A 7,417-nucleotide genomic window follows, 5' to 3' on the forward strand; every position below is an offset into this window, starting at 1 on the left:
ATTCTTTAAATGTAAGAGTTAAAATACACAACAGAAAAAAGGAAAAAGGACGCATAAGCTCGGTGCAGAGGATTTGCTGCCTGCTGTTGAAACATGCAAGCCACCACATTCAACTATGTTTGCGCAAAGCCACAAACATTGATCAGTCTGTTCTGCTTGGCCTCAAATCCACAGGGGCCATGTACATTTCAGGTGGCTAGCATATGAGATTCATCGATCAAATTCTAGCTGCATAAAACAAACTCAGGAAACAAGAGATGTTGTTGAGGAGGTGGAGAAAGGGGGACCCTCTTGCACTGTTGGTGGGAATGCAAACTGGTGCAGCCACTCTGGAAAACAGTATAGAGGTTCCTCAAAAAGTTAAAAATAGAGCTACCCTATGACCCAGCAATTGCAGTAGTAGGTATTTACCCAAAGGCTACAAAAATGCTGATTCGAAGGGACACATGCACCCCAATGTTTATAGTAGTGCTATCAATAATAGCCAAATTATGGAAAGAGCCAAAATGTCCATCAACTAATGAATGGATAAAGAAGATGTGGTATATTGCTTGGCAGTCAAAAAGAAAGAATGAAATCTTGCCATTTGCAATAACATGGATGGAACTAGAGGGTATTATGCTAAGTGAAGTAAGTCAGAGAAAGACAATTATCATATGATTTCACTCATATGTGGAATTTAAGAAACAAAACAGATGAAAATAGGGGAAGGGCAGGAAAAATCACATAAATACAGAGTGGTATGCAAACCATAAGAGAGTCTTAAATATAGAGAACAAACTTGAGGATTCATGGAGGGGAATTGGAAGGGGGGATGGGCTAAATGGGTGATGGGGATTAAGGAGGGCACTTGTGATGAGCACTGGGTGTAATATGTAAGTGATGAATCACTAAATTCTACTCCTGAAACCATAGTTACACTGTATGTTAACTAACTTGGATTTAAATAACATGAAAAAAATTCTAGCTGCACATCAACTGGGGAGCAGTGTAATAAGAATACAGAGTGCTTAAATTCAAATCCCAGCTATGCAACTTAAGAGCTCAGCAAATGACTGTCAGTGTCCTCATCTAAAAAATGAGGATAATAACATTGTGTTTTGTGTAGTGACTAGATTATGTTAATGCATGTAAATAATGCAGAAAATTACTTAAATGTTAGTGTTTATTGGCATTTATTATGAAGAATGAAAGAACAAAGTCTGAAATTCAGAAGCTTCCAAGGATTCCTGCTGTTGGTATATCTAATCTGGTTGAAGAAAGAAAGAAGCAGGGTCAATGAATATAGTTCAGACATGAGACACTAGAGCAGTCACAGGAAGTCAGATGTAATTAGGCATGGTTCCAACACTAAACATTGTCTCCAGTAGCTGGAGGAAAAATCCATTCTTTATACTTGGTTAGGGTTGTATCAAGCCATCCTGGGACCATCAATTCATTTTTTCAGTCATTCATAACACAAATACTTACTAAGCATGTGTTGCGTGCCACCTGCCATTCTAGGCAGTGGGGATACAATGGGAACCAGACGAAGTTGCTACTCACTTGGAGCAGACACACAAGTGGGGACTTTGCAGGTAGGGACTGATTTTCTTGGTGTGCATCCAGTGTGCTATGGTCTCAATATTTATGTCTCCCCCTGCTGGAAGCCCAGCTATCCCAGCCCGAGTGGCAGGGCCCGGGCTTTGGACGGATTGGTGACTGCGGGGCGGCCCACCGACAGTGAAGCTTCTTGTACTCCCGCTTTTAGGTAATTTGGCCTTATTAAAGTACCTGGGGTATTGTCTGTTGGGGAATTGCCCTCGGCAGGCCCCCTGGGAAAAGAACTATTAGGGAAGAAAATAAAGTTCCACCAGAAATTGTGCAGCCTTACGTTTAGCCCTTGCCATCCCCTAAGGAGACTCCACTTACAGGAAGGATAGCCTTATACATTTGCCAGCAAAGAGGGCCTGTAAAGGAAAGACATATGGATTTGAAAGCCCCACTCCGGCAACTAAGGAGTGTATCTCTGGGCACAGGTGACTTCAACCCCTAGGCCCACCTGGCCCCCGGAGGCATTCCAGATGATGACTGAACCTAGTTGGTTAAGGTACAGAATGGTTCATTAGTTCCTAGGTGCCTTGTCTCTCTGAGAATGTATGAGGCATGAGTTTCTAAGGCTTTTTCAGCCCCTTTCTGGCACCTTGGACCAAGGCAAACACATTGTTCTTCTGGCCTCATGTGGTTAGGAGGTCATGTCTCTGTAACTGTTCCACTTGAGGTGTTAGGAAATGGAGGGCCTTTCACAAGAACAGCAAAGCAAATGCTTTGTAGATTATAGATAAACGCAGATGCATAATGGAATAATGTAAGAAATTGATCTATAATCAAAGGGTATGCAGGAAAGTTAGGGGAAAATCACCATGTTATTTCTTAAAGGTTGTTTATACATAGGAACATTTTCAAAATTAGGTAATGTTAGAAAAACATAGATGACTTATGCTACAAGGAAATCACTAGCATATATAATGCCACGTTTACTGGAATAAATCAGCCAGTTCAACACACTGCTGTTGTCTGTGTCCATTTTTATTTTTTGCTTTTATTTTAGCTTTTTATTGTAGTTTTTATTTTAGTTTTTTATTTTAGTTTTGTTTTATTTTCACTTTTTCACTGATGCTGTTCATCCTTCGGGAACTCTGGACCTGCTGGAGCTGAACTCCGGCATCCCCTAAATTCATATTTTGAAGTCCTAACCCCCAGAGTGATGGTGTTAGGTGGTGGAGCATTTGGGAGGTGATGAAGTCCCATGGGATTAGTGCCCTTATAAAAGAGACCCCATATCTTCATCCATGTGAGGTTGCAGAAAAAAATGGCCATCTAGAAAGTGGGTGCCCACCAGACAGTCTGTTGGTGCCTTGGCCTTGCACTTCCCAGCCTCCAGAACTATGAGAAACCAATTTCTGTTGCTAGCATTTTATTACAGTTGACGAAATGGACAAGCTGGGTTCTCATCTGGTGTGTGCTGGGCACCAGCATAGGTGGGATAAACTCAGCCTTGGCAAAATCTGAGGCATGAAGATGTTGAATTGTGTGGGAGTTAACAAGGGCATCTAGTGACAATGGGCCCCTCAGCAGAGCCAACAATACTAGAGGGAGAAAGACAAGTCATTAATGGAAAAAGGTTAGTGGGGGCCCTGCTTACTATTGTTGCATCACAAACCACCTCAAACTTTAGTGGTGTGAAACAACTACTGCAGTTTTCTAACAGTTTTGTGGATCAAGAATTCAGGAAGGGGTCAGCTGGGCAATTCTCTTTTGAGTCTTTCAAGTATTTATAGTTAGATGTCGACTGGAACTGTGGTCACCTGAAGGTTTGACTGGGCTGGACACCCAAGAAGGCTCACTCAGATGGCTGGCTATTGATTCTGGCTGTCAGCTGGGGGATCTACAGCTGGCACCTATACATGGCCTCTCTGACATTATAGGGTTGTCCTGAGACTTCTTACAAGATACCTGGTGTTCCCCAGGGACACCTCCCAGGGAGAGCCTCCCAAGAGCACCAGATGAGATCTGCATGACCTTTTGTCATGCAGAAGTCACATGGCATCATTTCTACCATATTTGGTAGGTTAAAGCAATCACAAGCCTGCTTAGATTCAAAAGGGGAGAATACAGTCCCCATCTCTCAATGAGATACATGCCAAAGAATTTTGGGAAAAGTTAAAAAAACTATCATATGGGGGTATTGAACACTATCCTCGTCCTCTCTCCAGTTCACATTACTTATTACTGGAGCCCCAGTGTAAACTTGTGTTCCCACAGTGTTTTTAAAGGACTCAGCTTTGGCCATGGTTGTAATATATTCAAGCTTTGAAGAGGATGGCTGGTCCTGTAGCTCTGATGTACCTAGAATCATTATTGCAATGATAACGTCCTGTCAAAGATATCAAAGGTTTTTACCTATGTCACGTTAAATTATTATTTCATCCTAGGAAACTAAAATAAAGTACAGTGAGAAAATATTACAAAACTAATATATATCTACCAGAAACACTAGTAAAATGATATCAGCCACTTCTATTACCAATCACATCATTATTATTTCCACCAATTGTTATTCAAATCTCATCTTCCTTTTCCCCCAAAGCTTTCTGGCCAATAGGACATGAGCATCCCTATCTCTGACCACTCCCATGACTCTTTGATCAATAGCACAAACAACATAGTTAGATTTGCGAGTCTTGCCACATTGCCAAGTGTAGACTGCTAATCTCTGGCTCTGCTTTTAATTCCAACATCTCTGGTTCATTTTGCCTGTAATGGTTGTGGTTTTAGCTTTGTTTTTTTTTTTCTTAGACGTTTCTAGCTTTATCTTCCTATTTAAAAGAGAAGAGGAAGGATGGGATTTTTGACTCCAATGTCTATGTTCTTAGTTAGCACATTGTCCTGCCTCCCATTATCTTAGTTTCCTCCCCTTTCAGATTCAACTTCCCTCAGATGGCAGCTTTATTTCCTCCTTCTTCCAAGAAACTTCCTGCCCAGGCATTCCTGGCTCTTGGGTCCCCTGTGTTCTTTTAAACAACCTTAACGGGACCACCACAGGACATCTCAGCTTCTGCCTCCTATTCAAAAGCCATTTTGAAGGCCAAAGACCTCACCCACCACCCACAAGTGAGACTAGTTACAATGTCTGGACACCTCACTCCTGTCAGGGCAACAGGAAATTGATACCAAAGGCTATGACATAAGTCCTCTGGAATTCCTACACACTTACATTATAGCAGGTATCATTCTAGCTCATAATAACTTTGTTACTCATCACTCTGCACTATGCCTGCTGCACTGTAAGATTCTCAAGAGTGGGAACTGTTGTATACATTTCTGAAGTGTGCACTCAATTCATGTTTGAATGAATGAATGAATGAATGAATGAAAAACTAGCCTTCAAAAGTCCTGAGGGTCAGGGCCAGATATTTTTGGGCCATGGAGGGACTTCCCTGCTATCAGAAAAACATCTGGCCATCTAATGAGGAAATGTTGAAGGCCTGGACCTAAAGATCTGCTACTCAGATTATAACTTATCACTGTCACCACTCTCCATGTCTCAGCACCTTTTTTCCTGCCTAAATCAAAGAAGTAAGAAAGAAAATTTTGGGATTGATCAGTAATCATATTGAGCCAGGTCATTTCTGCCTGACACCCTTTCTATTTCCCTGCTGCCTGTAGATGACCTAAACTGTGGGCTGAGGGTCATAGGGTCAGGATCTGCAATAGTGGTAAAGGGGCAACAGGACAGGGTTTATAGTAATTTTTACATTTATACTCTTGTATCAACGTGAGGTAATGGATTACTTTATTCTTTATTTCCTCCAGTATTACTGGACTGAGAAGTCCTGTCAGGATAAATCAATAGCAGTGTCAGCCTGTCCCAACTGCCTAACCTCAAATATCCTTTAGAAGTCTGGCTCTACCTCTCTTTCTGTTGTGATTCCAGTTCTAGGGGAAGCTGCTCCCTGAGCCACTATGAGACCCACAAATGCTACTGACAGCACCATAAGAGCATTCTGGAGGTCACAGTTGCTGCTGTGGCCCTGCAGGGGGAGGGGCTATTCTCCTGTGTCATGAGGACCACAGAGCATCAGAGTTGGAGGAAACAAGGAAGCACATGCCTGTCCCAGTCTGGAGCTTCTCTTCCTCTTCCTCTCTGCCACATCTGGGGTTGAGCTTTCACGATGGCACCCTTAAGGGTCTGAACTGGCCCATGAAGCTCATTCCTTTTGCTCTCCAGAGGTCTGTGTTATCTCAACTTATGCCACTGTCTCTGGCCTTGTGGAATCATAAAGATTCTCCACTTGAACACTATCTGACTGTGGGCTGCATTTGTACCACTCCACTACCCACCTTCCCCTTCCCAGACAACCTGGGTTTTTCCCTTCTCTTCTGCTGCCCAGAGAACAGCCCTATGCTGCATGTGATGGGGACCACAGGACCAGAGGAGGGTGAAGAAGTAGGTTTTCCTCCATTCAAAGGGAGTCTTTGGAAACTGAGTCAGGTAAAACATCAGGAATCATGATGGAAGTAGGCCTCGTGTGTTTTGACCCTGATACGAGCAGGACCCTGCAGTCATGGGACATCTTTGCTGCCCCCACTTCCTCCTCTTCTTCACAGTGCTCCTCCCCATCGACCCAGGCTCTCCATCGTGCATCTGCCAGGCCCACACCCTTAGAACCCCTCCCTTGGCAGTCTTTTCCCCTGTCCCCCATTTCAAATTCTTCACTTTTTATACACTGCAACCTCTCCTTTCTTGGTCTTCATTTGATGGGTGGCTTAATGCTCTCCTCCACCATCCATTTTGGTCTTATTCTTCTTTGCCCACTTCTGATTCCCTGTCCCTCTCACCCCGTCATTCAGTCAGGGAGCTCAGAACCATGTTCTTATAGGAACTCGGTAAGCAGACCCTGGGCCTCCCAACATCACATTAGATCTCACCTCATTTCACACAGGAAAACTCCAGGCTTTCACCAATCTGTCTTCACCAATACCTCTGCCTAACCCCCTTCTATGTAATGCACAAACCCCCAAAGGTTCTTGTGAGCTGGGGAGGTGGGTATGAATGGCTATGTTTCTGTTCCTGAGACAGGAGAAGGCCTGTTGGGGCAAAGACTTGGACATGTTAGACAAAGGTTGCAATGCTAATGAGAAGCTTTGTTTTTTCACAGGGACATAAAGGAGAGGGGAAGCTTTGACCTCCTGGAGACCTCCCTCTGGAGGTCTGGAGATACACCCTCTGGGGGAATACTCTGAAATCTAAGGAGTATCTCTGCCAGAGAGAGGGGACAGGAAGAAGATGCACCCCCTCAGGTGGCTTTCAGTCATTTTGGAATTTTTTCCCCCCAAATGCTTTTACTTAATCTCATGACCAGGGTCAGCAGCCGCCCCCAGAGCCATGGCCACACCAGGAACCCCCGGACTGCAGCCCACCGCCACCGTCACAGGAGTTGGAGCTGTGGCGCTGGCATCTGCGGGATCCGTGGCGCCTGCGGTGACCCAGGCAGCAGCCACCTCCGGAGCTGCGGCCACAGACGCCCTCGGAGACTGGAGCACAGTGGGGGGGGGGGGGGGGGGGCTGGGGGCGAGCACTGTGCTGGGCTTTTCGGGGGGCACTTGGGAGGGGGCCAGCACTGCTGCTGGCTCTGCCCGCAGGACATTGCGGCGGGAGGGCAGGGAGCCTGAGCAAACCACAACCCAAACCAAGTGTGTGTCAGTGCAGAGGCTTCGGGCCTTGTTTCCTCGTTCATCTGTGGATCCTTCTTCTCTGGTCCACTGTTCCCCAAGCCGAGAGCAGGCGGGCACCGGAAACTCTCTGGAGTAGCGCCGGGGGTTGGGGGTATGCTGTCCTGCCCCCTGCTCTGTGCAGGAGTCTCCCCAACCTGCA

At 45.1% G+C, this 7,417-nt stretch overlaps 1 pseudogene; it reads right to left on the reverse strand.

The window, feature by feature from the left end:
• Positions 1-6,907: 6,907 nt before the first annotated feature.
• Positions 6,908-7,190, reverse strand: LOC122226734 (annotated as a pseudogene).
• Positions 7,191-7,417: the final 227 nt, after the last annotated feature.

The sequence above is a fragment of the Panthera leo genome, chromosome C1 (genome assembly GCF_018350215.1).
Source record: "Panthera leo isolate Ple1 chromosome C1, P.leo_Ple1_pat1.1, whole genome shotgun sequence".
Lineage (NCBI taxonomy): Eukaryota > Metazoa > Chordata > Mammalia > Carnivora > Felidae > Panthera > Panthera leo.